The sequence below is a fragment of the Pleurodeles waltl genome, chromosome 2_1 (assembly GCF_031143425.1).
Source record: "Pleurodeles waltl isolate 20211129_DDA chromosome 2_1, aPleWal1.hap1.20221129, whole genome shotgun sequence".
Taxonomy (NCBI): domain Eukaryota; kingdom Metazoa; phylum Chordata; class Amphibia; order Caudata; family Salamandridae; genus Pleurodeles; species Pleurodeles waltl.
The window spans coordinates 20,605,478-20,632,336 of record NC_090438.1 but is presented as its reverse complement, the minus strand read 5'-3'; the positions used below and the strand labels follow the sequence as shown (position 1 = coordinate 20,632,336).

The 26,859-nt window shown below is 49.8% G+C and overlaps 1 protein-coding gene across 1 annotated transcript in view; it reads left to right on the top strand.

Annotated features, from left to right (window-relative positions):
- Positions 1 to 238: 238 nt before the first annotated feature.
- The window catches only part of LOC138258076 (baculoviral IAP repeat-containing protein 5.1-like), a 69,246-nt gene continuing 42,625 nt past the window's right edge, over positions 239 to 26,859 (top strand). The window contains exon 1 of the mRNA XM_069205916.1: positions 239 to 266. The gene's annotated coding sequence lies outside the window, so the exon portion shown is untranslated. The remainder of the gene's footprint in view (positions 267 to 26,859) is intronic.

Below are 26,859 nucleotides of genomic sequence, written 5' to 3'. Positions count from 1 at the left end.
GAGCTGCATGTTGTTGAACACCCCCCAGGGGGGGGCTGTAGGGGTTTGGACCGCCCCCATTGGTGGAGCTGCAGGTAGTTGTACACCCCCCAAGGGTGGAGCTGTTGGTGGTTGGACATTCTCCCTATGGGTGGGGCTGCAGGGGTTTGGACACCCCCATGGGTGGGGCTGCAGGTGGTTGGATACTCTCCCCAGGGTTGGGGCTGCAGGTGGTTGGACATCCTCCCATGGGTGGGGCTGCAGGTGGTTGGACGTTCTCCCTATGGGTGGAGCTGCAGGTGGTTGGACATCCTCCCAGGGGTGGGGCTGCAGGTGTTGGACCCCCCCCAGGGGTGGGGCTGCAGGTGTTTGGACACCCCCCAGGGGTGGGGCTGCAGGTGGTTAGACCCACTCGTGGGTGGGGCTGCAGGGGTTTGGACCCCCCCAGGGGTGGAGCTGCAGGGGTTGGACCCCCCCGGTGGGGCTGCAGGTGGTTGGACACCCCCTGGGTGGGGCTGCAGGGGTTTGGACCCCCCCATTGGTGGAGCTGCAGGTTGTTAGACACCCCACCAGGGGTGGAGGTGCTTGTGGTTGGACCTCCCCAGGGGTGGGGCTGCAGGTGGTTGGAACCCCCCCCGGGTGGGGCTGCAGGTGGTTGGACACCCCCTCCCCCCGGGTGGGGCTGCAGGTGGTTGGACCCCCCCTGGGTGGGGCTGCAGGGGTTTGGACAACCCCATTGGTGGGGCTGCAGGTGTTGGACCCCCCCCCCGGGGTGGGGCTGCAGGGGTTTGGACCGCCCCAATTGGTGGAGCTGCAGGTTGTTGGACACCCCCTCAGAGGTGGAGGTGCTTGTGGATGAACACCCCCAGGGGTGGGGCTGCAGGAGTTGGACCCCCTCGTGGGTGGGGCTGCAGGGGTTTGGACCCCCCCAGGGGTGGGGCTGCACGTGGTTGGACCCCAATCCGCCCCGGGTGGGGCTGCAGGTGTTTGGACCCACCCCAGGGGTGGGGCTGCAGGTGTTGGACACCCCCCAGGGGTGGGGCTGCAGGTGGTTAGACCCACTCGTGGGTGGGGCTGCAGGGGTTTGGACCCCCCCAGGGGTGGAGCTGCAGGGGTTGGACCCCCCCGGTGGGGCTGCAGGTGGTTGGACACCCCCCGGGTGGGGCTGCAGGTGGTTGGACCCCCCCTGGGTGGGGCTGCAGGGGTTTGGACAACCCCATTGGTGGGGCTGCAGGTGTTGGACCCCCCCCCGGGGTGGGGCTGCAGGGGTTTGGACCGCCCCAATTGGTGGAGCTGCAGGTTGTTGGACACCCCCTCAGAGGTGGAGGTGCTTGTGGATGAACACCCCCAGGGGTGGGGCTGCACGGTTTGGAATCCCCCCCAGGGGTGAGGCTGCAGGTGTTTGGACCCCCCCCAGGGGTGGGGCTGCAGGTGTTGGACCCCCCCGGGTGGGGCTGCAGGTGGCTGGGATGTGGTAGTTTGATGCAGGGGGTTGGACATCCCCCATTGGCTGTGTCTGCAGGGGATTGGACAACCCCCCAAGGGTGGAGCTGCATGTTGTTGAACACCCCCCAGGGGGGGCTGTAGGGGTTTGGACCGCCCCCATTGGTGGAGCTGCAGGTAGTTGTACACCCCCCAAGGGTGGAGCTGTAGGTGGTTGGACATTCTCCCTATGGGTGGGGCTGCAGGGGTTTGGACACCCCCATGGGTGGGGCTGCAGGTGGTTGGACATTCTCCCTATGGGTGGGGCTGCAGGGGTTTGGACTCCCCCATGGGTGGGGCTGCAGGTGGTTGGACATTCTCCCTATGGGTGGGGCTGCAGGGGTTTGGACCCCCCCAGGGGTGGGGCTGCAGGTGGTTGAATACTGCAGGAAAGTACCATCTTGCCTGGCATGTTACCCCCATTTTTCACTGTATATATGTTGTTTTAGTTGTATGTGTCACTGGGACCCTGGTAACCCAGGGCCCCAGTGCTCATAAGTGTGCCTGAATGTGTTACCTGTGTAGTGACTAACTGTCTCACTGAGGCTCTGCTAATCAGAACCTCAGTGGTTATGCTCTCTCATTTCTTTCCAAATTGTCACTAACAGGCTAGTGACCATTTTTACCAATTTACATTGGCTTACTGGAACACCCTTATAATTCCCTAGTATATGGTACTGAGGTACCCAGGGTATTGGGGTTCCAGGAGATCCCTATGGGCTGCAGCATTTCTTTTGCCACCCATAGGGAGCTCTGGCAATTCTTACACAGGCCTGCCACTGCAGCCTGAGTGAAATAACGTCCACGTTATTTCACAGCCATTTTACACTGCACTTAAGTAACTTATAAGTCACCTATATGTCTAACCTTTACCTGGTAAAGGTTAGGTGCAAAGTTACTTAGTGTGAGGGCACCCTGGCACTAGCCAAGGTGCCCCCACATTGTTCAGAGCCAATTCCCTGAACTTTGTGAGTGCGGGGACACCATTACACGCGTGCACTACATATAGGTCACTACCTATATGTAGCTTCACAATGGTAACTCCAAATATGGCCATGTAACATGTCTATGATCATGGAATTGCCCCCTCTATGCCATCCTGGCATAGTTGGCACAATCCCATGATCCCAGTGATCTGTAGCACAGACCCTGGTACTGCCAAACTGCCCTTCCTGGGGTTTCACTGCAGCTGCTGCCAACCCCTCAGACAGGCAGCTGCCCTCCTGGGGTCCAGCCAGGCCTGGCCCAGGATGGCAGAACAAAGGACTTCCTCTGAGAGAGGGTGTTACACCCTCTCCCTTTGGAAAATGGTGTGAAGGCAGGGGAAGAGTAGCCTCCCCCAGCCTCTGGAAATGCTTTGTTGGGCACAGAGGTGCCCAATTCTGCATAAGCCAGTCTACACCGGTTCAGGGGACCCCTTAGCCCTGCTCTGGCGCGAAACTGGACAAAGGAAAGGGGAGTGACCACTCCCCTGACCTGCACCTCCCCTGGGAGGTGTCCAGAGCTCCTCCAGTGTGCTCCAGACCTCTGCCATCTTGGAAACAGAGGTGCTGCTGGCACACTGGACTGCTCTGAGTGGCCAGTGCCACCAGGTGACGTCAGAGACTCCTTCTGATAGGCTCCTTCAGGTGTTAGTAGCCTATCCTCTCTCCTAAGTAGCCAAACCCTCTTTTCTGGCTATTTAGGGTCTCTGTCTCTGGGGAAACTTCAGATAACGAATGCAAGAGCTCATCCGAGTTCCTCTGCATCTCTCTCTTCACCTTCTGCCAAGGAATCGACTGCTGACCGCGCTGGAAGCCTGCAAACCTGCAACATAGTAGCAAAGACGACTACTGCAACTCTGTAACGCTGATCCTGCCGCCTTCTCGACTGTTTTCCTGCTTGTGCATGCTGTGGAGGTAGCCTGCCTCCTCTCTGCACCAGAAGCTCCGAAGAAATCTCCCGTGGGTCGACGGAATCTTCCCCCTGCAACCGCAGGCACCAAAAAGCTGCATTACCGGTCCCTTGGGTCTCCTCTCAGCACGACGAGCGAGGTCCCTCGAATCCAGCAACTCTGTCCAAGTGACCCCCACAGTCCAGTGACTCTTCAGTCCAAGTTTGGTGGAGGTAAGTCCTTGCCTCACCTCGCTGGGCTGCATTGCTGGGAACCGCGACTTTGCAGCTACTCCGGCCCCTGTTCACTTCCGCCGGAATTCCTTTGTGCACAGCCAAGCCTGGGTCCACGGCACTCTAACCTGCATTGCACGACTTTCTAAGTTGGTCTCCGGCGACGTGGGACTCCTTTGTGCAACTTCGGCGAGCACCGTTTAACGCATCCTTGTAGTGCCTGTTTCTGGCACTTCTCCGGGAGCTACCGGCTTCAGAGAGGGCTCCTTGTCTTGCGCGACGTCCCCTCTCTCTGCTGGTCCAATTTGCGACCTCCTGGTCCCTCCTGGGCCTCAGCAGCATCCAAAAACGCTAACCGCACAATTTGCAGCTAGCAAGGCTTGTTGGCATTCTTTTGGCGGGAAAACACTTCTGCACGACTTTCCACGGCGAGATGGATCGGTCCACCAAAGGGGAAGTCTCTAGCCCTTTTCGTTCCTGCAGAAACCTCAGCTTCTTCTGTCCAGTAGAAGCTTCTTTGCACCCGCAGCTGGCATTTCCTGGGCATCTGCCCATCTCCGACTTGCTTGTGACTTTTGGACTTGGTCCCCTTGTTCCACAGGTACCCTAGATTGGAAATCCACAGTGTTGCATTGCTGGTTTGTGTCTTTCCTGCATTATTCCTCTAACACGACTTCTTTGTCCTTAGGGGAACTTTAGTGCACTTTGCACTCACTTTTCAGGGTCTTGGGGAGGGTTATTTTTCTAACTCTCACTATTTTCTAATAGTCCCAGCGACCCTCTACAAGGTCACATGGGTTTGGGGTCCATTCGTGGTTAGCATTCCACTTTTGGAGTATATGGTTTGTGTTGCCACTATCCCTATGTTTCCCCATTGCATCCTATTGTAACTATACATTGTTTGCACTGTTTTCTAAGACTATACTGCATATTTTTGCTATTGTGTATATATATCTTGTGTATATATCCTATCCTCTCACTGAGGGTACACTCTAAGATACTTTGGCATATTGTCATAAAAATAAAGTACCTTTATTTTTAGTATAACTGTGTATTGTGTTTTCTTATGATATTGTGCATATGACACTAAGTGGTACTGTAGTAGCTTCACACGTCTCCTAGTTCAGCCTAAGCTGCTCTGCTAAGCTACCATTATCTATCAGCCTAAGCTGCTAGACACCCTATACACTAATAAGGGATAACTGGGCCTGGTGCAAGGTGCAAGTACCCCTTGATACTCACTACAAGCCAGTCCAGCCTCCTACATTGGTTGTGCAGCGGTGGGATAAGTGCTTTGAGACTACTTACCACTCTTGTCATTGTACTTTTCATAAGAGAAAAATATACAAAACAAGGTCAGTGTATATACACATAGCCAAAAAGTTTTGCATTTCCTCTTTTCACTCTTTTCTAAGTGCTGAAAAGTACTTCTAACTTTCTAAAAAGTTCTAAAAAGTTAAAAAAGTTTTTATCTCTGTCTTTCTAAAAGCTCTGACAAACTTTTTATCTTTTACTATCACGTTAACTCTCTCTAAAAATGTCTGGCACAGGCCAAAATGTTCATCTGTCCAAACTTGCATATGATCACCTTAGCTGGAAAGGAGCAAGGAGTCTCTGCATAGAGAGAGGTTTGAGTGTAGGGAAGAATCCTTCCTTAGAACTGTTAATTAACATGCTTAGAGTACAGGATAAGGCCATAAGTGCCCAATCTGTTGAAAAAGTAGCTAATGGTTCTCAATCTGATCCAGGGACTCCACCAGGAAAATATTCAGGAAAGAAACTTCCTAGCCTGCCCATTACTAGACAGTCTAGCATAGTTGGTAATGATGATGAGCCACACCATATAAATAGTGTTGTCTCACATCATAGCAAAAGCATTTATTCTCACCATACTGGTAGTGATGTTTCTGTTAGCCAAGCTGTTAGGGTGGCTTCTGTAAGGGACAGGTCTCCTTCTGTCCATTCTCACCATACTTCTGTTTCAAGGCATGTCCCTCCCACCCACCCTGATGACAGATTGTTAGAAAGGGAGCTCAATAGATTGAGAGTGGAACAAACCAGACTGAAGCTCAAGAAGCAACAGCTGGATTTGGATAGACAGACTTTAGAAGTAGAGAAGGAGAGACAGAAACTGGGTTTAGAAACCCATGGTGGCAGCAGCAGTATTCCCCATAGTCATCCTGTAAAAGAGCATGATTCCAGGAATCTGCACAAGATAGTTCCCCCTTACAAGGAGGGGGATGACATTAACAAGTGGTTTGCTGCACTTGAGAGGGCCTGTGTTGTACAGGATGTCCCTCAAAGGCAGTGGGCTGCTATCCTATGGCTATCATTTAGTGGAAAAGGTAGGGATAGGCTCCTTACTGTGAAAGAAAATGATGCTAATAATTTCCAAGTTCTTAAGAATGCACTCCTGGATGGTTATGGCTTAACCACTGAACAATACAGGATAAAGTTCAGAGAGACCAAAAAGGAGTCTTCACAAGACTGGGTTGATTTCATTGACCATTCAGTGAAGGCCTTGGAGGGGTGGTTACATGGCAGTAAAGTTACTGATTATGACAGCCTGTATAACTTGATCCTGAGAGAGCATATTCTTAATAATTGTGTGTCTGATTTGTTGCACCAGTACTTGGTGGACTCTGATCTGACCTCTCCCCAAGAATTGGGAAAGAAGGCAGACAAATGGGTCAGAACAAGGGTGAACAGAAAAGTTCATACAGGGGGTGACAAAGATGGCAACAAAAATAAGGATGGTAAGTCTTCTGACAAGGGTGGGGACAAATCTAAAAATGAGTCTTCATCTGGCCCACAAAAACACTCTGGTGGGGGTGGTGGGCCCAAATCCTCTTTTAATCAGAACAAGGAAAAGAAACCATGGTGCTATTTATGTAAGATAAAAGGCCATTGGACAACAGATCCCAGTTGTCCAAAGAAAGGCACCAAGCCTCCTACCACTACAACCCCTACTGCTACACCTAGTGTCCCTACTAATAGCAGTGGTGGTGGGAGCAAACCTACTAATAGCCAATCCAAGGGAGTAGCTGGGCTCACTATTGGTAACTTAGTTGGGGTTGGCCTTGTTAGGGAGGCCACAGAGGCTGTGTTAGTCTCTGAGGGGGCTATTGATTTAGCCACCTTAGTTGCTTGTCCCCTTAATATGGATAAGTACAAGCAGCTACCCCTAATAAATGGTGTTGAGGTTCAGGCCTACAGGGACACTGGTGCCAGTGTGACTATGGTCATAGAGAAACTGGTCCACCCTGAACAACACCTACTTGGTCACCAGTACCAAGTAACCGATGCTCACAACAACACACTTAGCCACCCCATGGCTGTTGTTAATCTCAACTGGGGGGGAGTTACTGTAGGAGGCTGGACTGGCTTGTAGTGAGTACCAAGGGGTACTTGCACCTTGCACCAGGCCCAGTTATCCCTTATTAGTGTATAGGGTGTCTAGCAGCTTAGGCTGATAGATAATGGTAGCTTAGCAGAGCAGCTTAGGCTGAACTAGGAGACGTGTGAAGCTACCACAGTACAACTCAGTGTCATATGCACAATATCATAAGAAAACACAATACACAGTTATACTAAAAATAAAGGTACTTTATTTTTATGACAATATGCCAAAGTATCTTAGAGTGTACCCTCAGTGAGAGGATAGGAAATATACACAAGATATATATACACAATAGCAAAAATATGCAGTATAGTCTTAGAAAACAGTGCAAACAATGTATAGTTACAATAGGATGCAATGGGGAAACATAGGGATAGGGGCAACACAAACCATATACTCCAAAAGTGGAATGCGAACCACGAATGGACCCCAAACCTATGTGACCTTGTAGAGGGTCGCTGGGACTATTAGAAAATAGTGAGAGTTAGAAAAATAACCCTCCCCAAGACCCTGAAAAGTGAGTGCAAAGTGCACTAAAGTTCCCCTAAGGACAAAGAAGTCGTGTTAGAGGAATAATGCAGGAAAGACACAAACCAACAATGCAACACTGTGGATTTCCAATCTAGGGTACCTGTGGAACAAGGGGACCAAGTCCAAAAGTCACAAGCAAGTCGGAGATGGGCAGATGCCCAGGAAATGCCAGCTGCGGGTGCAAAGAAGCTTCTACTGGACAGAAGAAGCTGAGGTTTCTGCAGAACGAAAAGGGCTAGAGACTTCCTCTTTGGTGGACGGATCTCTCTCGCCTTGGAGAGTCGTGCAAAAGTATTTTCCCGCCGAAAGGACGCCAACAAGCCTTGCTAGTTGCAAAGCGTGCGTTTGGCGTTTTTGGACTCTGCTGGGGCCCAGGAGGGACCAGGAGGTCGCAAATTGGACCTGAAGAGAGAGGGGACATCCAGCAAGACAAAGAGCCCTAACTGAAGCAGGTAGCACCCAGAGAAGTGCCAGAAACAGGCACTACGAGGATGCGTGAAACGGTGCTCGCTGAAGTTGCACAAAGGAGTCCCACGTCGCCGTAGACCAACTTAGAAAGTCGTGCAATGCAGGTTAGAGTGCCGTGGACCCAGGCTTGGCTGTGCACAAAGGATTTCTGCCGGAAGTGCACAGGGGCCGGAGTAGCTGCAAAGTCGCGGTTCCCAGCAATGCAGCCCAGCGAGGTGAGGCAAGGACTTACCTCCACCAAACTTGGGCTGAAGAGTCACTGGACTGTGGGGGTCACTTGGACAGAGTCGCTGGATTCGAGGGACCTCGCTCGTCGTGCTGAGAGGAGACCCAAGGGACCGGTAATGCAGCTTTTTGGTGCCTGCGGTTGCAGGGGGAAGATTCCGTCGACCCACGGGAGATTTCTTCGGAGCTTCTGGTGCAGAGAGGAGGCAGGCTACCCCCACAGCATGCACAAGCAGGAAAACAGTCGAGAAGGCGGCAGGATCAGCGTTACAGAGTTGCAGTAGTCGTCTTTGCTACTATGTTGCAGGTTTGCAGGCTTCCAGCGCGGTCAGCAGTCGATTCCTTATCAGAAGGTGAAGAGAGAGATGCAGAGGAACTCGGATGAGCTCTTGCATTCGTTATCTGAATTTTCCCCAGAGACAGAGACCCTAAATAGCCAGAAAAGAGGGTTTGGCTACCTAGGAGAGAGGATAGGCTACTAACACCTGAAGGAGCCTATCAGCAGGAGTCTCTGAGGTCACCTGGTGGCACTGGCCACTCAGAGCAGTCCAGTGTGCCAGCAGCACCTCTGTTTCCAAGATGGCAGAGGTCTGGAGCACACTGGAGGAGCTCTGGACACCTCCCAGGGGAGGTGCAGGTCAGGGGAGTGGTCACTCCCCTTTCCTTTGTCCAGTTTCGCGCCAGAGCAGGGGCTAAGGGGTCCCTGAACCGGTGTAGACTGGCTTATGCAGAATTGGGCACATCTGTGCCCAAGAAAGCATTTCCAGAGGCTGGGGGAGGCTACTCCTCCCCTGCCTTCACACCATTTTCCAAAGGGAGAGGGTGTCACACCCTCTCTCAGAGGAAGTTCTTTGTTCTGCCATCCTGGGCCAGGCCTGGCTGGACCCCAGGAGGGCAGATGCCTGTCTGAGGGGTTGGCAGCAGCAGCAGCTGCAGTGAAACCCCAGGAAGGGCAGTTTGGCAGTACCAGGGTCTGTGCTACAGACCACTGGGATCATGGGATTGTGCCAACTATGCCAGTATGGCATAGAGGGGGCAATTCCATGATCATAGAAATGTTACATGGCCATATTCGGAGTTACCATTGTGAAGCTACATATAGGTAGTGACCTATATGTAGTGCACGCGTGTAATGGTGTCCCCGCACTCACAAAGTTCAGGGAATTGGCTCTGAACAATGTGGGGGCACCTTGGCTAGTGCCAGGGTGCCCTCACACTAAGTAACTTTGCACCTAACCTTTACCAGGTAAAGGTTAGACATATAGGTGACTTATAGGTTACTTAAGTGCAGTGTAAAATGGCTGTGAAATAACGTGGACGTTATTTCACTCAGGCTGCAGTGGGAGGCCTGTGTAAGAATTGTCAGAGCTCCCTATGGGTGGCAAAAGAAATGCTGCAGCCCATAGGGATCTCCTGGAACCCCAATACCCTCGGTACCTCAGTACCATATACTAGGGAATTATAAGGGTGTTCCAGTAAGCCAATGTAAATTGGTAAAAATGGTCACTAGCCTGTTAGTGACAATTTGGAAAGAAATGAGAGAGCATAACCACTGAGGTTCTGATTAGCAGAGCCTCAGTGAGACAGTTAGTCACTACACAGGTAACACATTCAGGCACACTTATGAGCACTGGGGCCCTGGGTTACCAGGGTCCCAGTGACACATACAACTAAAACAACATATATACAGTGAAAAATGGGGGTAACATGCCAGGCAAGATGGTACTTTCCTACACAACCCCCCCCAAACGAAGGACAATAAGACTAGCCATGACCTGATGAGTCTTCATTGTCTAAGTGGAAATATCTGGAGAGTCCATCTGCATTGGAGTGGCTACTCCCAGGTCTATGTTCCACTGTATAGTCCATTCCCTGTAGGGATATGGACCACCTCAACAATTTAGGATTTTCACCTTTCATTTGTTTTAGCCAAAGTAGAGGTTTGTGGTCTGTCTGAACAATGAAGTGAGTGCCAAACAGGTATGACCTCAACTTCTTCAGAGCCCAGACCACAGCAAAGGCCTCCCTCTCAATGGCAGACCAACGCTTTTCTCTAGGGGTCAACCTTCTACTAATAAAAGCAACAGGTTGATCCTGGACCTCAGAATTAAGTTGTGATAGGACTGCCCCTACTCCTAATTCAGATGCATCAGTTTGGACATAGAATTTTTTAGAGTAACAAGGACTTTTCATGACAGGTGCAGAGCACATGGCCTGCTTCAGCTCCTCAAAAGCTTTCTGACAGTTTGCTGTCCATAATACCTGTGAGAAAGTAGCCTCTTTCTAGCCTTGTTACCCCCACTTTTGGCCAGTTTGTGAGTGTATGTCAGGGTATTTTCACTGTCTCACTGGGATCCTGCTAGCCAGGGCCCAGTGCTCATAGTGAAAACCCTATGTTTTCAGTATGTTTGTTATGTGTCACTGGGACCCTGCTAGCCAGGACCCCAGTGCTCATAAGGTTGTGGCCTATATGTATGTGTTCCCCGTGTGATGCCTAACTGTCTCACTGAGGCTCTGCTAATCAGAACCTCAGTGGTTATGCTCTCTCATTTCTTTCAAATTGTCACTAACAGGCTAGTGACCAATTTTACCAATTTACATTGGCTTACTGGAACACCCTTATAATTCCCTAGTATATGGTACTGAGGTACCCAGGGTATTGGGGTTCCAGGAGATCCCTATGGGCTGCAGCATTTCTTTTGCCACCCATAGGGAGCTCTGACAATTCTTACACAGGCCTGCCACTGCAGCCTGAGTGAAATAACGTCCACGTTATTTCACAGCCATTTTACACTGCACTTAAGTAACTTATAAGTCACCTATATGTCTAACCTTTACCTGGTAAAGGTTAGGTGCAAAGTTACTTAGTGTGAGGGCACCCTGGCACTAGCCAAGGTGCCCCCACATTGTTCAGAGCCAATTCCCTGAACTTTGTGAGTGCGGGGACACCATTACACGCGTGCACTACATATAGGTCACTACCTATATGTAGCTTCACAATGGTAACTCCGAATATGGCCATGTAACATGTCTATGATCATGGAATTGCCCCCTCTATACCATCCTGGCATAGTTGGCACAATCCCATGACCCCAGTGGTCTGTAGCACAGACCCTGGTACTGCCAAACTGCCCTTCCTGGGGTTTCACTGCAGCTGCTGCTGCTGCCAACCCCTCAGACAGGCAGCTGCCCTCCTGGGGTCCAGCCAGGCCTGGCCCAGGATGGCAGAACAAAGAACTTCCTCTGAGAGAGGGTGTGACACCCTCTCCCTTTGGAAAATGGTGTGAAGGCAGGGGAGGAGTAGCCTCCCCCAGCCTCTGGAAATGCTTTGTTGGACACAGAGGTGCCCAACTCTGCATAAGCCAGTCTACACCGGTTCAGGGACCCCTTAGCCCCTGCTCTGGCGCGAAACTGGACAAAGGAAAGGGGAGTGACCACTCCCCTGACCTGCACCTCCCCTGGGAGGTGTCCAGAGCTCCTCCAGTGTGCTCCAGACCTCTGCCATCTTGGAAACAGAGGTGCTGCTGGCACACTGGACTGCTCTGAGTGGCCAGTGCCACCAGGTGACGTCAGAGACTCCTTGTGATAGGCTCCTTCAGGTGTTGCTAGCCTATCCTCTCTCCTAGGTAGCCAAACCCTCTTTTCTGGCTATTTAGGGTCTCTGTCTCTGGGGAAACTTTAGATAACGAATGCAAGAGCTCATCCGAGTTCCTCTGCATCTCTCTCTTCACCTTCTGATAAGGAAACGACTGCTGACCGCGCTGGAAGCCTGCAAACCTGCAACATAATAGCAAAGACGACTACTGCAACTCTGTAAAGCTGATCCTGCCGCCTTCTCTACTGTTTTCCTGCTTGTGCGTGCTGTGGGGGAAGCCTGCCTCCTCTCTGCACCAGAAGCTCCGAAGAAATCTCCCGTGGGTCGACGGAATCTTCCCCCTGCAACCGCAGGCACCAAAAAGCTGCATTACCGGTCCCTTGGGTCTCCTCTCAGCACGACGAGCGAGGTCCCTCGAATCCAGCGACTCTGTCCAAGTGACCCCCACAGTCCAGTGACTCTTCAGCCCAAGTTTGGTGGAGGTAAGTCCTTGCCTCACCTCGCTGGGCTGCATTGCTGGGAACCGCGACTTTGCAGCTACTCCGGCCCCTGTGCACTTGAGGCGGAAATCCTTTGTGCACAGCCAAGCCTTGGTCCACGGCACTCTAACCTGCATTGCACGACTTTCTAAGTTGGTCTCCGGCGACGTGGGACTCCTTTGTGCAACTTCGGCGAGCACCGTTTCACGCATCCTTGTAGTGCCTGTTTCTGGCACTTCTCCGGGTGCTACCTGCTTCAGTGAGGGCTCTTTGTCTTGCTTGACGTCCCTTGTCTCTTCAGGTCCAATTTGTGACCTCCTGGTCCCTCCTGGGCCCCAGCAGCGTCCAAAAACGCCAAACGCACGATTTGCAACTAGCAAGGCTTGTTGGCGTCCTTCCGGCGGGAAAACACTTCTGCACGACTCTCCAAGGCGAGAGGGATCCGTCCACCAAAGGGGAAGTCTCTAGCCCTTTTCGTTCCTGTGGAAACCTCAGCTTCTTCTGTCCAGTCGAAGCTTCTTTGCACCCGCAGCTGGCATTTCCTGGGCATCTGCCCATCTCCGACTTGCTTGTGACTTTTGGACTTGGTCCCCTTGTTCCACAGGTACCCTAGATTGGAAATCCACAGTTGTTGCATTGCTGGTTTGTGTCTTTCCTGCATTATTCCTCTAACACGACTACTTTGTCCTTAGGGGAACTTTAGTGCACTTTGCACTCACTTTTCAGGGTCTTGGGGAGGGTTATTTTTCTAACTCTCACTATTTTCTAATAGTCCCAGCGACCCTCTACAAGGTCACATAGGTTTGGGGTCCATTCGTGGTTCGCATTCCACTTTTGGAGTATATGGTTTGTGTTGCCCCTATCCCTATGTTTCCCCATTGCATCCTATTGTAACTATACATTGTTTGCACTGTTTTCTAAGACTATACTGCATATTTTTGCTATTGTGTATATATATCTTGTGTATATTTCCTATCCTCTCACTGAGGGTACACTCTAAGATACTTTGGCATATTGTCATAAAAATAAAGTACCTTTATTTTTAGTATAACTGTGTATTGTGTTTTCTTATGATATTGTGCATATGACACTAAGTGGTACTGTAGTAGCTTCACACGTCTCCTAGTTCAGCCTAAGCTGCTCTGCTAAGCTACCATTATCTATCAGCCTAAGCTGCTAGACACCCTATACACTAATAAGGGATAACTGGGCCTGGTGCAAGGTGCAAGTACCCCTTGGTACTCACTACAAGCCAGTCCAGCCTCCTACAATACCTTTTTAGGCATTTTCTTGGATGTGAGGTCATTAAGAGGGGCTGCAATGGAGCCATAGTTCTTAATGAACCTCCTGTAATACCCAGTGAGGCCTAGGAAGGCTCTCACCTGAGTCTGAGTGGTAGGGGGAACCCAATCAATAATTGTTTGGAATTTCCCCAGAAGTGGTGCAATCTGTTCCCCACCAACATGGTGTCCCTGATAAACCACCTTACCCTGCCCTATCTGGCACTTTGAAGCCTTGATAGTGAGGCCTGCCTTTTGCAGGGCCTCCAAAACTTTCCATAGGTGGACCAGGTGATCATCCCAGCTGGAGCTAAAGACAGCTATATCGTCCAAATATGCTGCACTGAAAGCTTCCAGCCCTTGCAAGACTGTGTTCACCAACCTCTGAAAAGTGGCAGGTGCATTTTTCAAACCAAAAGGCATTACAGTAAACTGGTAATGTCCTCCAATGGTAGAAAATGCAGTCTTAGGTTTAGCATCTTCTGACAATTTGATCTGACAATACCCTGCAGTCAAATCAAAAGTGCTTAGATACTTGGCAGATGCCAGTGTATCTATAAGCTCATCTGCCCTGGGTATAGGGTGAGCATCACTTTTGGTTACCAAGTTGAGCCCTCTATAGTCTACACAAAACCGCATTTCCTTCTTTCCATCTTTAGAATTGGGTTTTGGTACCAGTACAACAGGAGAAGCCCAAGGACTGTCAGAGTGCTCAACCACTCCTAGTTCTAACATTTTCTGAACTTCTTGCTTTATGCAGTCCCTGACATGGTCAGGCTGCCTATAGATCTTACTTTTGACAGGTAAACTGTCTCCAGTATCTATAGTGTGCTCACACCAAGAAGTGGTGCCTGGCACAGTAGAGAAGAGTTCTGAAAATTGTCCTAGGAGATTTATGCAATGGTCTTTCTGCTCAGCAGTAAGACAATCTGCCAAAACTACACCTTCCACAAGAGCATCTTGTTCTGTGGAAGAGAAGAGATCAGGTAGAGGATCACTGTCTTCTTCCTGTCCCTCATCAGTTGCCATGAGCAGGGTGAGATCAGCCCTGTCATAGTAGGGTTTCAGGCGGTTGACATGGAGCACCCTAAGGGGACTCCTGGCAGTGCCTAAGTCAACTAAATAGGTGACTTCTCCCTTCTTTTCAACAATTGTGTGGGGACCACTCCATTTATCTTGGAGTGCTCTTGGGGCCACAGGCTCCAAGACCCACACTTTCTGCCCTGGTTGGTACTGAACCAAAACAGCCTTCTGATCATGCCATTGCTTCTGGAGCTCTTGGCTGGCCTGAAGGTTTTTACTGGCCTTTTTCATGTACTCAGCCATCCTTGATCTGAGGCCAAGTACATAATCCACAATATCCTGCTTAGGAGCTTTTAAAGGTTGTTCCCAACCCTCCTTTACAAGTGTGAGTGGACCCCTAACAGGGTGTCCAAAAAGAAGTTCAAAGGGGCTGAAGCCCACTCCTTTCTGGGGTACCTCCCTGTAGGCAAAAAGGAGGCATGGTAGAAGGATATCCCATCTCCTGCGGAGTTTTTCAGGGAGACCCATAATCATGCCTTTGAGAGTTTTATTAAATCTCTCCACCAGTCCATTTGTTTGTGGATGATAGGGTGTTGTGAACTTGTTCGTTACACCACACTCCTTCCACATGGCCTTTAAGTATGCAGACATGAAATTGCTTCCTCTGTCTGATACTACTTCCTTTGGGAAGCCCACCCTGGAAAATATTCCCAGGAGGGCCTTTGCCACTGCAGGTGCTGTAGTGGTCCTTAAAGGAATTGCTTCAGGATATCTTGTGGCATGGTCCACTACCACTAAGATAAACCTATTGCCTGAAGCAGTAGGAGGGTCAAGGGGGCCAACTATGTCAACCCCTACCCTTTCAAAGGGAACCCCAACCACAGGCAGTGGGATAAGGGGTGCCTTTGGGGTGCCACCTGTCTTGCCTTTGGCTTGACAGGTTTCACAGGACTTACAAAATTCCTTTGTGTCCTCAGACATCCTAGGCCAATGAAACAGGGGAACAAGCCTGTCCCAAGTTTTCATTTGTCCTAGGTGCCCAGCTAAGGGAATGTCATGTGCCAGTGTTAGGAGGAACTTTCTGTACTCCTGAGGAATCACTAATCTCCTGGCAGCTCCAGGTTTAGGATCCCTACGCTCAGTGTACAAGAGGTTGTCCTCTCAGTAAACTCTGTGAGAGTCACTGACATCCCCATTAGCCTGTTTGACAGCTTGCTGTCTGAGACCCTCTAATGTGGGACAGGTTTGCTGTGCCACACTCAGCTCCTCTCTGGCAGGCCCCCCTTCACCCAAAAGCTCAGCAGTGTCTGCTTCCAGCTCCTCTGGTGTAGGTTCTGCACAGGGAGGGAATTCTTCTTCCTCAGAAGTAGAATCCACTGTAGAGGGAGGGATAGTAGGAAGTGGTTTGCTTCTACTAGCCCTAGCTTTAGGGAGCACTTGGTCCATTGTTCCAGGATCCAAGCTTCCCTGTCTTTTTTGCTTTTTGGCCTGAGCCATTGTCAAAGCAAAAATATGCCCTGGGATGCCCAGCATTGCTGCATGGGCCTCCAACTCCACATCTGACCAAGCTGATGTCTCCAAATCATTCCCTAATAGACAGTCTACAGGTAAATCTGAAGCTACCACAACTTTCTTTGGACCAGTTACCCCCCCCCAGTTGAGATTTACAACAGCCATGGGGTGGCTTTGTGTTATGTTGTGAGCATCGGTTACTTGGTACTGGTGTCCAAGTATGTGTTGTTCAGGGTGCACCAGTTTCTCAATCACCATTGTGACACTGGCACCTGTGTCCCTGTAGGCCTGGACCTCAACACCATTTATTAGGGTTAGTTGCTTGTACTTCTCCAAGTTATGGGGGCAAGCAACCAAAGTGGCTAAATCAATAGCCCCTTCAGAGACTAAAGTAGCCTCTGTGGTCTCCCTAATCAGACCAACCCCAACTAAATTACCAAAAGTGAGCCCAGCTACTCCCTTGGATTGGCTATTAGTAGGTTTGCTCCCACCACCACTGCTATTAGTAGGGACACTAGGTGTAGCAGTAGGGGTTGTAGTGGTAGGAGCAGTGGAACCTTTCTTTGGACAACTGGGATCTGTTGTCCAATGGCCTTTTATTTTACATAAATAGCACCATGGTTTCTTTTCCTTGTTCTGATTAAAAGAGGATTTGGGCCCACCACCCCCACCAGAGTGTTTTTGTGGGCCTGATGAAGACTCATTTTTAGATTTGTCCCCACCCTTGTCAGAAGACTTACCATCCTTCTTTTTGTTGCCATCTTTGTCACCCCCTGTATGAACTTTTCTGTTCACTCTTGTTCTGACCCATTTGTCTGCCTTCTTTCCCAATTCTTGGGGAGAGGTCAGATCAGAGTCCACCAAGTACTGGTGCAACAAATCAGACACACAATTATTAAGAATATGCTCTCTCAGGATTAAGTTATACAGGCTGTCATAATCAGTAACTTTACTGCCATGTAACCACCACTCCAAGGCCTTCACTGAATGGTCAATAAAATCAACCCAGTCTTGTGAAGACTCCTTTTTGGTCTCTCTGAACTTTATCCTGTACTGTTCAGTGGTTAAGCCATAACCATCCAGGAGTGCATTCTTAAGAACTTGGAAATTATTAGCATCATTTTCTTTTACAGTAAGGAGCCTATCCCTACCTTTTCCACTAAATGATAGCCATAGGATAGCAGCCCACTGCCTTTGAGGGACATCCTGTACAACACAGGCCCTCTCAAGTGCAGCAAACCACTTGTTAATGTCATCCCCCTCCTTATAAGGGGGAACTATCTTGTGCAGATTCCTGGAATCATGCTCTTTTGCAGGATGACTATGTGGAATACTGCTGCTGCCACCATGGGTATCTAAACCCAACTTCTGTCTTTCCTTCTCTAATTCAAAAGACTGTCTATCCAAATCCAGCTGTTGCTTTTTAAGCTTCAGTCTGGTTTGTTCCACCCTCAACTTATTGAGTTCCCTCTCTAACATTCTGTCATCAGGGTTGGTGGGAGGGACATTTCTAGAAACAGAGCTATGATGGGAATGAACAGAAGGAGACCTGTCTCTTACAGAAGCTACCCTAACAGCTTGGTTAACAGAAACATTACTACCAGTATGGTGAGAATAAATGCTTTTGCTATGATGTGAGACAACACTATTTATATGGTGTGGCTCATCATCATTACCATCTATGCTAGACTGTCTAGTAATGGGCAGGCTAGGAAGTTTCTTTCCTGAATCTTTTCCTGGGGGAGTCCCTGAATCAGATTGAGAACTATTAGGTACTTTTTCAACAGATGAGGCACCTATGGCCTTATCCTGTTCTCTAAGCATATTAAGTATCAGTTCCAAGGAAGGATTCTTCCCTACACTCAAACCTCTCTCTATACAGAGACTCCTTGCTCTTTTCCAGCTAAGGTTGTCATATGCAAGTTTGGACAGATCAACATTTTGGCCTGTGCCAGATATTTCTAGAGAGAGTTAAAGTGATAGAAAAAGAGAAAAAAGTTTTCAGAACTTTTTGGAAAGACAGAAAAAAACTTTTAAAACTTTTAAGAACTTTTTGAAAGTTTAGAGGTACTTTTCGGCACTTAGAAAAGAGTGAAAAGAGGAAATGCAAAACTTTTTGGCTATGTGTATATACACTGACCTTGTTTTGTATATTTTTCTCTTATGAAAAGTACAATGACAAGAGTGGTAAGTAGTCTCAAGCACTTATCCAACCACTGCACAACAAATGTAGGAGGCTGGACTGGCTTGTAGTGAGTACCAAGGGGTACTTGCACCTTGCACCAGGCCCAGTTATCCCTTATTAGTGTATAGGGTGTCTAGCAGCGTAGGCTGATAGATAATGGTAGCTTAGCAGAGCAGCTTAGGCTGAACTAGGAGACGTGTGAAGCTACCACAGTACCACTCAGTGTCATATGCACAATATCATAAGAAAACACAATACACAGTTATACTAAAAATAAAGGTACTTTATTTTTATGACAATATGCCAAAGTATCTTAGAGTGTACCCTCAGTGAGAGGATAGGAAATATACACAAGATATATATACACAATAGCAAAAATATGCAGTATAGTCTTAGAAAACAGTGCAAACAATGTATAGTTACAATAGGATGCAATGGGGAAAGATAGGGATAGGGGCAACACAAACCATATACTCCAAAAGTGGAATGCGAACCACGAATGGACCCCAAACCTATGTGACCTTGTAGAGGGTCGCTGGGACTATTAGAAAATAGAGAGAGTTAGAAAAATAACCCTCCCCAAGACCCTGAAAAGTGAGTGCAAAGTGCACTAAAGTTCCCCTAAGGACAAGGAAGTCGTGTTAGAGGAATAATGCAGGAAAGACACAAACCAGCAATGCAACACTGTGGATTTCCAATCTAGGGTACCTGTGGAACAAGGGGACCAAGTCCAAAAGTCACAAGCAAGTCGGAGATGGGCAGATGCCCAGGAAATGCCAGCTGCGGGTGCAAAGAAGCTTCTACTGGACAGAAGAAGCTGAGGTTTCTGCAGAACAAAAAGGGCTAGAGACTTCCTCTTTGGTGGACGGATCTCTCTCGCCTTGGAGAGTCGTGCAAAAGTGTTTTCCCGCCGAAAGGACGCCAACAAGCCTTGCTAGTTGCAAAGCGTGCGTTTGGCGTTTTTGGATGCTGCTGGGGCCCAGGAGGGACCAGGAGGTCGCAAATTAGACCTGAAGAGAGAGGGGACGTCGAGCAAGACAAAGAGCCCTCACTGAAGCAGGTAGCACCCAGAGAAGTGCCAGAAACAGGCACTACAAGGATGTGTGAAACGGTGCTCGCCGAAGTTGCACAAAGGAGTCCCACGTCGCCGGAGACCAACTTAGAAAGTCGTGCAATGCAGGTTAGAGTGCCGTAGACTCAGGCTTGGCTGTGCACAAAGGATTTCCGCCGGAAGTGCACAGGGGCCGGAGTAGCTGCAAAGTCGCGGTTCCCAGCAATGCAGCCCAGCGAGGTGAGGCAAGGACTTACCTCCACCAAACTTGGGCTGAAGAGTCACTGGACTGTGGGGGTCACTTGGACAGAGTCGCTGGATTCGAGGGACCTCGCTCGTTGTGCTGAGAGGAGACCCAAGGGACCGGTAATGCAGCTTTTTGGTGCCTGCGGTTGCAGGGGGAAGATTCCGTCGACCCACGGGAGATTTCTTCGGAGCTTCTGGTGCAGAGAGGAGGCAGGCTACCCCCACAGCATGCACAAGCAGGAAAACAGTCGAGAAGGCGGCAGGATCAGCGTTACAGAGTTGCAGTAGTCGTCTTTGCTACTATGTTGCAGGTTTGCAGGCTTCCAGCGCGGTCAGCAGTCGATTCCTTATCAGAAGGTGAAGAGAGAGATGCAGAGGAACTCGGATGAGCTCTTGCATTCGTTATCTGAAATTTCCCCAGAGACAGAGACCCTAAATAGCCAGAAAAGAGGGTTTGGCTACCTAGGAGAGAGGATAGGCTACTAACACCTGAAGGAGCCTATCAGCAGGAGTCTCTGACGTCACCTGGTGGCACTGGCCACTCAGAGCAGTCCGGTGTGCCAGCAGCACCTCTGTTTCCAAGATGGCAGAGGTCTGGAGCACACTGGAGGAGCTCTGGACACCTCCCAGGGGAGGTGCAGGTCAGGGGAGTGGTCACTCCACTTTCCTTTGTCCAGTTTCGCGCCAGAGCAGGGGCTAAGGGGTCCCTGAACCGGTGTAGGCTGGCTTATGCAGAATTGGGCACATCTGTGCCCAAGAAAGCATTTCCAGACGCTGGGGGAGGCTACACCTCCCCTGCCTTCACACCATTTTCCAAAGGGAGAGGGTGTCACACCCTCTCTCAGAGGAAGTTCTTTGTTCTGCCATCCTGGGCCAGGCCTGGCTGGACCCCAGGAGGGCAGATGCCTGTCTGAGGGGTTGGCAGCAGCAGCAGCTGCAGTGAAACCCCAGGAAGGGCAGTTTGGCAGTACCAGGGTCTGTGCTACAGACCACTGGGATCATGGGATTGTGCCAACTATGCCAGGATGGCATAGAGGGGGCAATTCCATGATCATAGACATGTTACATGGCCATATTCGGAGTTACCATTGTGAAGCTACATATAGGTAGTGACCTATATGTAGTGCACGCGTGTAATGGTGTCCCCGCACTCACAAAGTTCAGGGAATTGGCTCTGAACAATGTGGGGGCACCTTGGCTAGTGCCTGGGTGCCCTCACACTAAGTAACTTTGCACCTAACCTTTACCAGGTAAAGGTTAGACATATAGGTGACTTATAAGTTACTTAAGTGCAGTGTAAAATGGCTGTGAAATAACGTGGACGTTATTTCACTCAGGCTGCAGTGGGAGGCCTGTGTAAGAATTGTCAGAGCTTCCTATGGGTGGCAAAAGAAATGCTGCAGCCCATAGGGATCTCCTGGAACCCCAATACCCTGGGTACCTCAGTACCATATACTAGGGAATTATAAGGGTGTTCCAGTAAGCCAATGTAAATTGGTAAAAATGGTCACTAGCCTGTTAGTGACAATTTGGAAAGAAATGAGAGAGCATAACCACTGAGGTTCTGATTAGCAGAGCCTCAGTGAGACAGTTAGTCACTACACAGGTAACACATTCAGGCACACTTATGAGCACTGGGGCCCTGGGTTACCAGGGTCCCAGTGACACATACAACTAAAACAACATATATACAGTGAAAAATGGGGGTAACATGCTAGGCAAGATGGTACTTTCCTACAGTTACTGGTCCAAAGAAAGTTGTGGTAGCTTCAGATTTACCTGTAGACTGTCTATTAGGGAATGATTTGGAGACATCAGCTTGGTCAGATGTGGAGTTGGAGGCCCATGCAGCAATGCTGGGCATCCCAGGGCATATTTTTGCTTTGACAAGGGCTCAGGCCAAAAAGCAAAAAGGACAGGGAAGCTTGGATCCTGGAACAATGGACCAAGTGCTCCCTAAAGCTAGGGCTAGTAGAAGCAAACCACTTCCTACTATCCCTCCCTCTACAGTGGATTCAACTTCTGAGGAAGAAGAATTCCCTCCCTGTGCAGAACCTACACCAGAGGAGCTGGAAGCAGACACTGCTGAGCTTTTTGGTGAAGGGGGGCCTGCCAGAGAGGAGCTGAGTGTGGCACAGCAAACCTGTCCCACATTAGAGGGTCTCAGACAGCAAGCTGTCAAACAGGCTAATGGGGATGTCAGTGACTCTCACAGAGTTTACTGGGAGGACAACCTCTTGTACACTGAGCATAGGGATCCTAAACCTGGAGCTGCCAGGAGATTAGTGATTCCTCAGGAGTACAGAAAGTTCCTCCTAACCCTGGCACATGACATTCCCCTAGCTGGACACCTGGGTCAAATGAAAACTTGGGACAGATTGGTTCCATTGTTTCATTGGCCTAGGATGTCTGAGGACACAAAGGAATTTTGTAAGTCCTGTGAAACCTGTCAAGCCAGTGGCAAGACAGGTGGCACCCCAAAGGCACCCCTTATTCCACTGCCAGTGGTTGGGGTTCCCTTTGAAAGGGTACAGGTTGACATAGTTGGCCCTCTTGACCCTCCTAATGCTTCAGGCAATAGATTTATCTTGGTGGTAGTGGACCATGCCACAAGATATCCTGAAGCTATTCCTTTAAGGACCACTTCAGCACCTGCAGTGGCAAAGGCCCTCCTGGGAATATTTTCCAGGGTGGGCTTCCCAAAGGAAGTAGTATCAGACAGGGGAAGCAATTTCATGTCTGCAAACTTAAAGGCCATGTGGAAGGAGTGTGGTGTAACGTACAAGTTCACAACACCCTATCATCCACAAACAAATGGACTGGTGGAGAGATTTAATAAAACTCTCAAAGGCATGATTATGGGTCTCCCTGAAAAACTCCGCAGGAGATGGGATATCCTTCTACCATGCCTCCTTTTTGCCTACAGGGAGGTACCCCAGAAAGGAGTGGGCTTCAGCCCCTTTGAACTTCTTTTTGGACACCCTGTTAGGGGTCCACTCACACTTGTAAAGGAGGGTTGGGAACAACCTTTAAAAGCTCCTAAGCAGGATATTGTGGATTATGTACTTGGCCTCAGATCAAGGATGGCTGAGTACATGAAAAAGGCCAGTAAAAACCTTCAGGCCAGCCAAGAGCTCCAGAAGCAATGGCATGATCAGAAGGCTGTTTTGGTTCAGTACCAACCAGGGCAGAAAGTGTGAGTCTTGGAGCCTGTGGCCCCAAGAGCACTCCAAGATAAATGGAGTGGTCCCCACACAATTGTTGAAAAGAAGGGAGAAGTCACCTATTTAGTTGACTTAGGCACTGCCAGGAGTCCCCTTAGGGTGCTCCATGTCAACCGCCTGAAACCCTACTATGACAGGGCTGATCTCACCCTGCTCATGGCAACTGATGAGGGACAGGAAGAAGACAGTGATCCTCTACCTGATCTCTTTTCTTCCACAGAACAAGATGCTCTTGTGGAAGGTGTAGTTTTGGCTGATTGTCTTACTGCTGAGCAGAAAGACAATTGCATAAATCTCCTAGATCAATTCTCTGAACTCTTCTCTACTGTGCCAGGTACCACTTCTTGGTGTGAGCACACTATAGATACTGGAGACAGTTTACCTGTCAAAAGTAAGATCTATAGGCAGCCTGACCATGTCAGGGACTGCATAAAGCAAGAGGTCCAGAAAATGTTAGAACTGGGAGTGGTTGAGCACTCTGACAGTCCATGGGCTTCTCCTGTGGTACTGGTACCAAAACCCCATTCCAAAGATGGAAAGAAGGAAATGTGGTTTTGTGTAGACTATAGAGGTCTCAACTTGGTAACCAAAACTGATGCTCACCCTATACCCAGGGCAGATGAGCTCATAGATACACTGGCATCTGCCAAGTATCTAAGCACTTTTGACATGACTGCAGGGTATTGGCAGATCAAATTATAAGAAGAAGATGCTAAACCTAAGACTGCATTTTCTACCATTGGAGAACATTACCAGTTTACTGTAATGCCTTTTGGTTTGAAAAATGCACCTGCCACTTTTCAGAGGTTGGTGAACACAGTCCTGCAATGGCTGGAAGCTTTCAGTGCAGCATATTTGGACGATATAGCTGTCTTTAGCTCCAGCTGGGATGATCACCTGGTCCACCTATGGAAAGTTTTGGAGGCCCTGCAAAAGGCAGGCCTCACTATCAAGGCTTCAAAGTGCCAGATAGGGCAGGGTAAGGTGGTTTATCTGGGACACCTTGTTGGTGGGGAACAGATTGCACCACTTCAGGGGAAAATCCAAACAATTATTGATTGGGTTCCCCCTACCACTCAGACTCAGGTGAGAGCCTTCCTAGGCCTCACTGGGTATTACAGGAGGTTCATTAAGAACTATGGCTCCATTGCAGCCCCTCTTAACGACCTCACATCCAAGAAAATGCCTAAAAAGGTATTATGGACAGCAAACTGTCAGAAAGCTTTTGAGGAGCTGAAGCAGGCCATGTGCTCTGCACCTGTCCTGAAAAGCCCTTGTTACTCTAAAAAATTCTATGTCCAAACTGATGCATCTGAATTAGGAGTAGGGGCAGCCCTATCACAACTTAATTCTGAGGGCCAGGATCAACCTGTTGCTTTTATTAGTAGGAGGTTGACCCCTAGAGAAAGGCGTTGGTCTGCCATTGAGAGGGAGGCCTTTGCTGTGGTCTGGGCACTGAAGAAGTTGAGGCCATACCTGTTTGGCACTCACTTCATTGTTCAGACAGACCACAAACCTCTACTTTGGCTAAAACAAATGAAAGGTGAAAATCCTAAATTGTTGAGGTGGTCCATATCCCTACAGGGAATGGACTATACAGTGGAACATAGACCTGGGAGTAGCCACTCCAATGCAGATGGACTCTCCAGATATTTCCACTTAGACAATGAAGACTCATCAGGTCATGGCTAGTCTTATTGTCCTTCGTTTGGGGGGGGGGTTGTGTAGGAAAGTACCATCTTGCCTGGCATGTTACCCCCATTTTTCACTGTATATATGTTGTTTTAGTTGTATGTGTCACTGGGACCCTGGTAACCCAGGGCCCCAGTGCTCATAAGTGTGCCTGAATGTGTTACCTGTGTAGTGACTAACTGTCTCACTGAGGCTCTGCTAATCAGAACCTCAGTGGTTATGCTCTCTCATTTCTTTCCAAATTGTCACTAACAGGCTAGTGACCATTTTTACCAATTTACATTGGCTTACTGGAACACCCTTATAATTCCCTAGTATATGGTACTGAGGTACCCAGGGTATTGGGGTTCCAGGAGATCCCTATGGGCTGCAGCATTTCTTTTGCCACCCATAGGGAGCTCTGACAATTCTTACACAGGCCTGCCACTGCAGCCGGAGTGAAATAACGTCCACGTTATTTCACAGCCATTTTACACTGCACTTAAGTAACTTATAAGTCACCTATATGTCTAACCTTTACCTGGTAAAGGTTAGGTGCAAAGTTACTTAGTGTGAGGGCACCCTGACACTAGCCAAGGTGCCCCCACATTGTTCAGAGCCAATTCACTGAACTTTGTGAGTGCGGGGACACCATTACACGCGTGCACTACATATAGGTCACTAGCTATATGTAGCTTCACCATGGTAACTCCGAATATGGCCATGTAACATGTCTATGATCATGGAATTGCCCCCTCTATGCCATCCTGGCATTGTTGGTACAATTCCATGATCCCAGTGGTCTGTAGCACAGACCCTGGTACTGCCAGACTGCCCTTCCTGGGGTTTCACTGCAGCTGCTGCTGCTGCCAACCCCTCAGACAGGCAGCTGCCCTCCTGGGGTCCAGCCAGGCCTGGCCCAGGATGGCAGAACAAAGAACTTCCTCTGAGAGAGGGTGTGACACCCTCTCCCTTTGGAAAATGGTGTGAAGGCAGGGGAGGAGTAGCCTCCCCCAGCCTCTGGAAATGCTTTCTTGGGCACAGAGGTGCCCAATTCTGCATAAGCCAGTCTACACCGGTTCAGGGACCCCTTAGCCCCTGCTCTGGCGCGAAACTGGACAAAGGAAAGGGGAGTGACCACTCCCCTGACCTGCACCTCCCCTGGGAGGTGTCCAGAGCTCCTCCAGTGTGCTCCAGACCTCTGCCATCTTGGAAACAGAGGTGCTGCTGGCACACTGGACTGCTCTGAGTGGCCAGTGCCACCAGATGACGTCAGAGACTCTTTGTGATAGGCTCCTTCAGGTGTTAGTAGCCTTTCCTCTCTCCTAGGTAGCCAAACCCTCTTTTCTGGCTATTTAGGGTCTCTGTCTCTGGGGAAACTTTAGATAACGAATGCATGAGCTCAGCCGAGTTCCTCTGCATCTCCCTCTTCACCTTCTGATAAGGAATCGACCGCTGACCGCGCTGGAAGCCTGCAAACCTGCAACATAGTAGCAAAGACGACTACTGCAACTCTGTAACGCTGATCCTGCCGCCTTCTCGACTGTTTTCCTGCTTGTGCATGCAGTGGGGGTAGTCTGCCTCCTCTCTGCACCAGAAGCTCCGAAGAAATCTCCCGTGGGTCGACGGAATCTTCCCCCTGCAACCGCAGGCACCAAAAAGCTGCATTACCGGTCCCTTGGGTCTCCTCTCAGCACGACGAGCGAGGTCCCTCGAATCCAGCGACGCTTTCCAAGTGACCACCACAGTCCAGTGACTCTTCAGCCCAAGTTTGGTGGAGGTAAGTCCTTGCCTCGCCTCACCTTGCTGGGCTGCATTGCTGGGAACCGCGACTTTGCAGCTACTCCGGCCCCTGTGCACTTCCGGCGGAAATCCTTTGTGCACAGCCAAGCCTGGGTCCACGGCACTCTAACCTGCATTGCACGACTTTCTAAGTTGGTCTCCGGCGACGTGGGACTCCTTTGTGCAACTTCGGCGAGCACCGTTTCACGCATCCTTGTAGTGCCTGTTTCTGGCACTTCTCCGGGTGCTACCTGCTTCAGTGAGGGCTCTTTGTCTTGCACGACGTCCCCTCTCTCTGCAGGTCCAATTTGCGACCTCCTGGTCCCTCCTGGGCCCCAGCAGCGGCCAAAAACGCCAAACGCACGATTTGCGTGTAGCAAGGCTTGTTGGCGTCCTTCCGGCGGGAAAACACTTCTGCACGACTCTCCAAGGCGAGATGGATCCGTCCACCAAAGGGGAAGTCTCTAGCCCTTTTCGTTCCTGCAGAAACCTCCGCTTCTTCTGTCCAGTCGAAGCTTCTTTGCACCCGCAGCTGGCATTTCCTGGGCATCTGCCCATCTCCGACTTGCTTGTGACTTTTGGACTTGGTCCCCTTGTTCCACAGGTACCCTAGATTGGAA